Source organism: Rhagoletis pomonella, unplaced genomic scaffold, assembly GCF_013731165.1.
Source record: "Rhagoletis pomonella isolate Grant_MI unplaced genomic scaffold, Rhpom_1.0 Rhpom_scaffold_00007, whole genome shotgun sequence".
NCBI classification, from domain to species: Eukaryota; Metazoa; Arthropoda; class Insecta; order Diptera; family Tephritidae; genus Rhagoletis; species Rhagoletis pomonella.
The window spans coordinates 40,933,679-40,944,037 of NW_023458561.1; positions in this window are offsets into that span (position 1 = coordinate 40,933,679).

The following is a 10,359-nucleotide window of genomic DNA, read 5'->3' on the forward strand; positions in this document are numbered from 1 at the left end:
AAAGTAGTACAACAAATGATTGGAAGCGCCTGTTGAGCTGGCGCGACATTCTTGCGAACCGAAACACCGTAAACACCATAAACACTTAAGTGCAGTAAGTGCCAGATGCAAGTGTGAAATACTTCATAGTGTTGTGGGCTCACAAATATTTACATGGAAATTGTTGTGGCTGCACACTTCAGACCAATTTACTGCAACAACATTTTATAAGTGCGAGTAAATTTACATAAGCAAATCGTAAAATTACTTATAAAGAGGTGTTGTTGATGGCATTGGTATTTGGCGGTGGTGCTGATGATGGTGACAACGAGCGAGTGTGGCACGAGTCACATTGAACAATAAAATTGCCAAGCAACAACAACCACAAAACAACAACAAAAGTTATAGACAATTGCTGCTCAAGTGCTTGATAGAGTTGTTGGTGTTGCATGTACGATGTGTTGCATGTCGACGTGTCGCCTTTATGCACATAAATTCCATTGCATAAAAATGCAATGTCGCTGAAGTTTGAGTTACAACACTGAGCAATGAAAAAAAATGCACACACACGCACACACTCAAAAAGAAACATAAATTCAATGTCAGTGCTAACAACTTTGACAACAGCAACAGCCTACCACAAACACCTAACAAAGTTTGTGATAATAAACTTGGCAAGTTAGCGGTGAAAACCAAAAACTAGTACTTATGTAGGTATGCGTGTTTACCATGCAACAACAAAAACAAAAACAATGACACAACTCTACAAAGTGGTGGGCATAAAAGTTGTTCACCTACTTGAAACCATAGTATTTATGTATGTATGTATGTATGTATGTATATAGTTGTGCAAACGCACCGGGATTAGCGCCTTTGTCTGTGGGATATTTGGCATTTCAGCACCTAATGTCAAACACTTCAACGCAAATTGGTAACTGGTGCACTAAATGACACTTTGTTAACACTTTGCCCACCATTTATTTAAATGTGTTTAGGTAGGCGCGAGTGTGTATGTATGTAGCTATTGACTGAATGCCAGTTTTGTAAACATCCACTTAACTTTAACATTTCTTTGTGTTTTCTTCTCTTTTCATTCATAATTATCCAACAATAGGCATCCACACCTGTACGGCGGACACTTGCGTGGGTTTGTCGAGTGGAACGGCAGGAGTTGATTTGCTAACCAGCATTGGTGATAAAGGCGGTGAGTTGAATAGAGACCAAACACTGGTGGATTCGCTTGGAGGTGTTTTGCAAACAGATAACTTTAAAGATATCGCTACTGATATGAATAAATTCAATTAGGGAGTTCACAATGTGTTGTGTATTGTCATATTGTTGTATGTCGTAAACTGAATTAGCTCAAATACATGTTTAGAGGACTTTAAGCCACAACCAACTATTTTCCAAAACTGTGAAAATTCATAATAAGTACGAAGTTATGGTACCTTGCGAACGCCCTTTATATATTTTTAGTCATTTAAAGTTTACGACATACAACTATACAACAATACACAACACCTTGTGAACTCCCTAAATACAACATTACCAAAAACGATAAGCATTAAGAGGGCGTTAACATTTAGGTTTTTTCTATATATTTTTTCCATATTTGAGTACCCTTTGATAAAGTTAAATATTTTGTTCGAATTAATGGCAGATAGAGTAACAAAATGGTATAGTTAAAAATTATCTTATAGCTTTTTAGGAATGTACCATTAAAATCTTCTGATATTACGAAGGATGATTTGCTCGTGACTTTTTAAAATTGTGACCTCTTTTAATTTAAGCAAAGGTACCATTCTTTAGACATTGAAACAAAAAATCAGATAGTTACCGATTTTTCGTGTTTTATTTTGAAAGTTTTCGAGATATTTTTGTTTTTTTTCAGTTTTTAGGACCTTCTTTTTAGCTTTGTGTTTTATTCGGGACTTTTCGGTATCTTTGTGTTTTAGACAGAATTTTTCAGTATTTTTTTACCGTGTCTTATTTGGGACTTTTTCCCGTTCTGTTAAAATGTTTCCTGAGGTTTTCTGATACATTTGTATTTTTTCGAGACTTTGGGATTTTCTCTAACTTTTCGTTGTTATTAAAAAATGTTCGTGTTATTAGAATCTTTTGACTTTTCGTATTCGTACAGTCAAATTACGAAAACAGGCGATTGTGTTGCATGGTAGTAAGTTCTTTTTGAATACTGAAACGCTAGTCACAGGAGTTGTAAAACTTGATTTGATGAGCAATGTTTTATGAGGAAATTTTCGAAAATTTGCCTGACCTAAGGGGTCCTATTTGGAACTTTTCGTGATCTTTCGCGTCTTATTCAGGACTTTTCGAGTTCCATTCGAAAACTTTCGGGACCTTATCTTGACTTATCGTGTGTTGTTTTCGATCTTTTAAAGCCTTTAGGGATTTTTCAGACCTCTTTTAAATTGTTTTTGTAGCTATTCGTTTTTTCCAGGTTTCTATTTTAGTTTAGGTATGAACTTTTCGGGATCTATTAGAATTTTCCCAGACTTTAGATTAGCTGCATTTTTTTTGTAAGCGAGTGACAAAAGAACGCTCAGCTCATGTAAAATTTCCTTTTAACTACCTAACAACCTTGTTGGTAGCCATTAACAATTCACAATAGAGCAGTTTTTTCACTAACAAACACTATCCAGGTCGCGTATTTTTTAACCGACCTAGCTGAGCTCGGCTAAATAGCCAAGTTTGTGTTGTTGCTTTGCGTGTATTTCGTCATTTAAGCGAGTGTTCTTTTGTAGTTCGGTTGCAAAAGAATGCACCTATTATTTTATTCGGAAATTTTTAATACCTTTCCGTATCTTTTGAGTCTTTTTTTGACTTACTGTGTTTTATTTGAGATCATTTCGCATATTTTCTATATTAATTGAGACTTTTCAGATTCATAGTGACTTTTCGTGTGCTTTCTGAATTTTTCGTAACTTTTCACATTGTATTAAGTGTTTTTTTCGGTATCAAGACTTTTCTTGTCCGGTTCAAAACTTTTCGGGCCACTTCGTGACTTTTAGAGTTTTTTTCGAAAACGTATCCTTCTGGCATTTTCTTGCCTAGTCATGTGTTATTTAACCTTTTTTTTTGTTTGCTGTTCATATGAATAGGTAGAAGTTTGATATAGATCTTAATTTTGATTTTTAATAATACTTAAATAAGAAAAAAAAATTCAAAATAATTGGGTGCTCTTGTCGAAATATCTTTTAAAGCCCAAAGGCTAATAAAAGGTTTTAATAACAAATTTTCACTCGACATTGGTCACTGTAATTGTTAATAATATTTAACTTTCTTAAATACAGCCAACGCCGCTGCTGTTCATTCTACATTCACTGATATCGATTTGTTGGGCAGGCGTTCTAAGCTTCCAAAATCCAGTGATCGTTCTGCCGCACATCATTCGAGTGAGAGCTGCCAATGTCGTTGTTTGCCCTATTTGAATACATATCGCGAAGATTTGGGAATTTGTGTCGACGATATTCATGGTAAGTAAAGAAATGTAGTAAAAATTTAATTATTTAAGTATACACATACTTATAAAAAACACACACGTGTGCATCAAAAATAAGGATTAATATTTTAATTAGTGTTAAAAGGGGTTTATTAAATTCGCTGAATAATGGATCTCCTGAGGCATTCACGTAGAGAAGCCTAGTTCATTAGTTCTACTGCCTAAATTTTCTCTTGCTCAGTTTCCAAAAATACCTACTGCTCAAGATGACTACTAACAACATAGGCAACTGCGTTATCGAAGAGAAGTGTGTAGGTCGTCAACAAACTGGGGAATAAGGTTCATCGTCTCCTCTCATGCGACTAGAATCATTTTGGCGACTCAGTTGTCAGTTCTTCGAGATTTATGATTATTTAAGGTGTAAATTCAGAAGCCTTTTTCTTCTGGGGAGCCGTTGGCGGTCTTAGACAAGCCAGGCTATTTGACTATCTTTTCGCATGTTCTTTTATGTGCATGGGATTGGTCTGTTCCCAGATTAGTCTTAAGGGCAATGGGACTCCGGAATCCGCCTCTCCTGCCTCTCTTAGCGCTTTTGTAAGCCACTTGAAATGTTTACTGTGCTTTGGGCTCTTGGCGCTACAGGCCAGATATTCTGGGTCGTAGGTTATTTTCTCAAAAATTATAAAAAGGTTTCAATTGAACCGTCACTGACAACTATAATCAAACAAGGTTAGTTTAGGTGAAAGCTGCGTTGAATAGAATGAAGTTGTCTATAAGAACCAACCGTAATCAGTGGGCTGAATAAAACAATAAAACGAGATACCAGCCATAAACCCTTACTGACCGAAGGTTAGGCCATTTTAGATGGGCAGCTCTGGTAAGAACTTACTCGCAGGCTGCATAGGCCTATTACGATACCCAGAAGCGGATTTTCAGTCGAAGCTCTCGCTGAAGTAGTGCCTGAGAAATTAGAGACGTTTTCTCTGGAGTGCAGGGTACTTGCATACGTAGTGCTGGATTAATTCTATCTTTAACTAATATCTCCTGGTTCCGCAAAAATTATTATTCATGGTCCAGTGTTCCGTTATTATTCCTGTAAAGAACCTAAATTTCGGCTTTGTGGACCTCTGAAAACTCAGTGATGCTTGTTCATGGAGCGAAGGCCAGAGTGATCGCGGAAGTTAGCAGGTTAATCTATTTGCTGTTGACAGCAGCTCTAGTTATATGTTCAACTTGCGAAGATAGGAAATATTGCGATTGGGATCAACTTGTCAAATAATGTTAAATTACAGGCATTTAACTTGATTCGCCGGAGAGTGACCAATCGAGCTATGTGACCTATAAGCATCCAACCTGCTGGAACCCTCATTTATTTTTCATGCAAATAGAGGTTCGAATAATTTAAAGGAATTTTATTTTGTGAATTTGGTTCAAGGTCCATTTACAGAGTGCCCTGTAATAAGATAATTAAAACATTGCTCTCAGTGTCACATTTCAATTTCACTATGTGAATTTAGAAATTTCCCATGAGAGTGAATTCGTGTGCTCTCAATTTCACAAATGTCAATTAACGCTTTTTCCATTTACTTTTCATTTCACTAAAAAGAGTTCCTCAAATACAAAAATTAGCTTTTGCATTTTTTTTTTAGAATTAGGGATAATGATGGTATTTGCTTTGCTGCAGTTTTTTAGCTTTGATTTAATAAAATAAACAAAAAAGTTGTTGTAAAAATAAATAAAATGTATTGTTTGTATGTTCATCTGCTGCTATCTGCGATTTGCACTAAACTTCTTATTGACGTCGAGATCGAAGATACTCTTTAATTTTTATGTATTCTTAAAAGCCATCGTTGCTTTTCATTGGCTGTGAAATGTATCACAAAGCTGCAACCAATAAACATTTAATAGCAAAATAAGCAGCTACAGTTCTCCAACCGCAAGTTTACTTGGTTTGCGCAAAAGCGTTAACCGCCTAGAAAACCATCAAATCGGAGCACTTAATGGTGCACAGTTAAATGCAAATTTTACACTAAAGGCTGTTAATGACATACATAAGAGGGAAAAGAAGATGGTAAGACGTGCCAGACGAAGAGCAGACGTGAGCAAACAAACAATCATGGACACAGCAGCAGGTGGTCCGCACTGCAACTAAGAATTTACGCAAATAGCTAAACGAGACGTTTGTTGGTGACCACATACCGCAGATGCAGCGCAACATGGGCAACATTTAATGCGGCCATAAAAATCGAGTAACCGCAACAGTAGCCAGCCAGCCAGCAGTTAAGCACATTTGCCTACAACGCGGAACACAAACTGGGTAAAACATGCGCATGCGCAGAACAAAAAAAAAAAACATGTAAAAAATGGTATCATAAAAAGTGTAGTTTCGAGAGCAGAGCACGCGCTTCCCGAACTCAAACGTAAACGAACACCCATTAGAGTTTATCCAATTTACTAATCGCCGGCGAACTGTAAACACTTAGGCGCTTTCTGCCAAAAGCGCTCACGGACAGACAGATTAATTGGTGTCCGTGGCGTTAGCGGCATGTGTGATGCGTTCTGCCATGTAAAACTCTATGCGATTTCATTATGCTTTTATTGCGATATGTTTTTTTTCTTGTTTTTATTTTTTTCTGTTATGTTTACGACTGCAAGTGATTGACGGACAAACCCGCTGCTGTGATGGTGTTGTTGTCGTTTTTTTTTTTGCCAACATCTTGGCGTTGTGTTGTGAGGTGTTAAATCAAAATACATACATGTAAGTGGAACGTAGTGCAACCGGCCAACGGGCAACATGCTGTGATACATTATGCAACATTTTGTAGCTGCCACAGTAGAAAATCAACATATGCGAAAAATAACATCAAATCTGAAGCAAACGCCAAAATTCGAGTACTCAACTAATCTAGCTGAAAGTGTAAAAATAGCAAAAACTCACAACAGCAACAGCGGCAACAGCTGGTGGTCTGCGACTCCATCTGCAACTCATCTTTATAGCTCGTCTGCAGCCAAATAGCTTTTATAACTCCGATTATTTATGTTGTTGACTTTGTTGCTTTTGCTTCAGTAGGCAGTCAAATTATTCGACGACAGCGGACAGCGAATTGAGATAAATTTGAATTTGAGTGGGCCGCGCATGCGCAATAAGCTCACTAGCTCTGCTTCGTCCATTCTATGTATGCAGTATATTCAACTTAAATATGCAAGAATTAGAAGCAAGAATCAATATTTTTAGCTAAAATATTAATTATTCTTTTATTTTCCCGCTAGCAATGGAATGCAAAATCACTTCTTGAATTGGTTAATAGCTACAAATTGTTTTTAGCCAGAGGCATTGACGGGTTGTCTTTATCGCATATTTTTTTTTTGTGAACTTTAAGTGTTGAAGACACGTGAAAAGCTGTTAAATTTTAAAGTTCATTAATAATACTAAACTAAGAATAATAACAACACTGTGGCTCTAGGTCACTAAGTATAATAAATTATATAGAACAGAATCGAAAAGTGAAATGCGTTAAAGTGAAATTTAGAACTAGTGAAGGAGGGTGAATTTTCATAAGAAAAATACGTATGTACATTAGAACGTACCGGAAAAAAATGTTCGCTGTATGTACACCTCTGAGTCCAAAGTACTATATTGGTAAAGCAATTTCGGAAAAAATACATATCTTCGACATTTATAGCCGGGTCTTAAAGTGTGACATATATATATATGTATATGTAGATGTTTTTTACTCGGTCATAATCACTTAGCGGGTGGCAGTGCTAAATAACCAAAAAGAAAAAGTTGTTCTCTTGGTTGAGCTACATGTAGTCCAGCATCGACCAGACACATCTTTTATTTTTATTTTTTGAAATTTTGGTTAATTTTTATTTATGTAATTTAAGTTTACATATCTTTTCCGTGCCGAGTCTGTATTCGCTTTCGATGTACGAAAGAAGCCTGGAGATGGATCTCGCGTTGTTAGTATAGTTTGGAATGATATAATCGGGGTAGGAAATCAGGTACTCTCCGTCATAATTTTTGATGGCCGATCGGCCAAGTGCTGAAATGTACAGCAATTAAAGCTTAAAGCGTCCACTTTCATCTAGTTATATTAGTTTACACCAATTCACATATTTTCTTATCTTTGACGCAGTCTAAATATTTAGCCTTTCAGTGCACTACAGTGTACTACCCTTAACATGATATTCCCAAGTGATGGACAATGAATTAAACCATGGTAACAATAACTAGCTATTGGCCACCAATTCTCGACTGTTGCATCAGTGTGAGAACTTGTCCAACATTGGCTCATATGTAGGGAATCCAATCACGCGCCATTTTTGCGGGATCAGAAATGAGGGGTTAGACTTGCGCGATCCGCCGGTTTTGCGGGACTACAGAAAAAATTAAGAAGAAGAATGCGAGTTATGAACGTGCTCGCCAAAATGTTCGCCGTGCATGGCATACATCATTTTATAACCCAGTAGATAATTTAAGGAATTAAAAGCCCTTCCGAAAGGCCTTCCTGAGAGTCAAGAGGCCTTCCACTCTACATTCCTTTCTCCTTTCTTTTTTGTATTGACTCTCATCAATTGAAGGGCTTCGTCTTTCGCTGCCCATTAAAAGCCTTCTAGAAGGGCTTTTATAGGACGTACTTCAGAAAGCCTTTTGGAGCAGTTCATTGAGTTTCTCAATGTTTTTTGAGTTTAGAAGCAAGCAAATCCAGACGTGATTGAGCCAAACGGATTTCAGATTCGTGTTCAGCGATCCCAAAAATATATACAACACGCCGAAAAACAGGAAAACTTAGTTAAATTTGAATAATCCAGAATCACGGATGTTTTAGCTAGTTTAAGGATTGCAGCGAGCGGACATTGTTTGCGATCGGACAAAACACTACAGTAACTCTTATATATTTTCTTTTGAAAAAAACCCAACCCCATATGCGACATAAGCTGGACATGCGTTGGGTATATATAAGTAAAAGTTGACCCTGCTCAAGATACGGGTTTCATGTGGTGTCTAAAGATTTATGGATTCTAATTATAGCATCCACAGTTTGGGAACTTCAAAATTTGTTGTTCGTCTCTCGATGAATATCGTTTAAGGCCCACCAATGCACATTGTCGTATCCAAAGGTTTTTCCAATTACATGCGTCTGGATTTCGTCCAATTTTTAGTTTGTAAGGATGCATTTTGCGTAGCTGGTAGATGGTTTAGTTCCGAGTAGGTGTTACCTTGGATGTTCTCTACAGAACAAACGATGCAGAAATTTCTTAATCAGCATCGTGTTGTCCCTAACACATATCATCGGAAGACGACCCGGAATGAAGCTAAGCTCCGCTTCTTCAACAGCGTTTTTCTTGCCAACTTCATGTAACATATAAAATCAAAACTACCATACAGAAGATTAGACCGGGATCTCACATAAGGAATGAATTAGTTGTCTATGCAATCGTAACATGAAATTTGATAATTCTTCTAAATATGTTGAACCAGGCTAAAATTGAATAGGTGGTTAAAACGCCAGTGAGCAAAACGAGCTGGTTACTCTAGAGGCAGATAATAACTGAAACCACCGCGGTTTGTTACATGACTTATTCCTATTGGATTTTCTCACTTTAAATTTCTTTTTTTTTTTGGCCTATACACAAAGACTCGAATTTAGTTGGCGAATCTTCTGAACAAATAAAATTTCTCACCAGATGCAACCTACATTCTCAACACGTTTCAGCAATATTTGTAAGTTTCTAAATCACTTGTTTGCCTCTGTAATTGAATATCAAAGAGCCGCAAAAGCCTCTTTTTCCCCCGATACACTAAACTTCAGTTTTATTGATTTTAAGACACGCGCGCATGCGCATGCCGCAACCATGAAAATCTACATAGTGGCTTGGAATGCCTAAGTCACTGGCAACATTTATTGGCATAACTGATTCGAAGTTGTAGGAGCAGCCAAATCGTTAGCTTGTTGCTGGCATCCACGAGATTTTTCACTTACTTTGAGGCAAGGCCAAGCACTAAAAACAATGGTGCGCGCAGCGAGGCAAGTGAACATTGAGCACAAAATAGAGCAGTGCATACGAGTGCCATTGAATAAAGCTTCGATGCTTTGAAACGTAACTTGCCACACAATGTTGTAACACAGCAACAAGGCGACAGCTTTGGCATTTGGTCATGACACTGAGACAGAGTTTGATGCTTACCAAATGAGGCGCTCGGCAATTTGGAGATTTAACTCAAATTGGACTATCAATCACGAAGGTACTAGCAAGCAGACGTACCATGTAGTCCAGTAAAAATAAAGCAACAGCAAAGCTGGCAACAACTTGTGATTGACGTGGGCGCTCTTGTCGGTTGTGTCTGTCAAGAAATGGATCACTACTGACAACAGCTGCAGTAGCCACTACAAGGGGAATGAGGAAACCTTGCCCCTGTTTAGAAAATGTGGTAGTTGTGTTCTTGGGCAAAGTGCGATGTTGCTACTGTGCCACATATTTGAGTTTTGGTTTTTTTTTGTTGTTGCCACTATATGTAGCGGTTGTCAGTTGTTAATGATTGTTGTTGGTTGCGTGGTTTTGATGTGCAATGTTTGCATTGCCGCCTAGCTACCTGTTATAATACCGATACAATTTTCAGTGGCTATGTCGGCGGCATGACGGACAAGTGTTACGGAACATGCAATTAAATGAAATTGCCCACACTGCTGCTTTTATCGCTAAGATAGTCGCTCGTCTGCATTGCCATTGGAGCTGTATACCTACAAATGTACCGAGCTAAGGTGGATAGCTCTTAAGGCTCTGCATCTAAGTGCATACAGGTTGAAGGAAGCGGAGCGTGCACTTGATTTTTTTTGTTTGAAATGTGAACAAATATGAAAACTAAGTGCCTCGTTCATAAAAAATAAAGTATATTTAAAAAGCTGTATATGTAC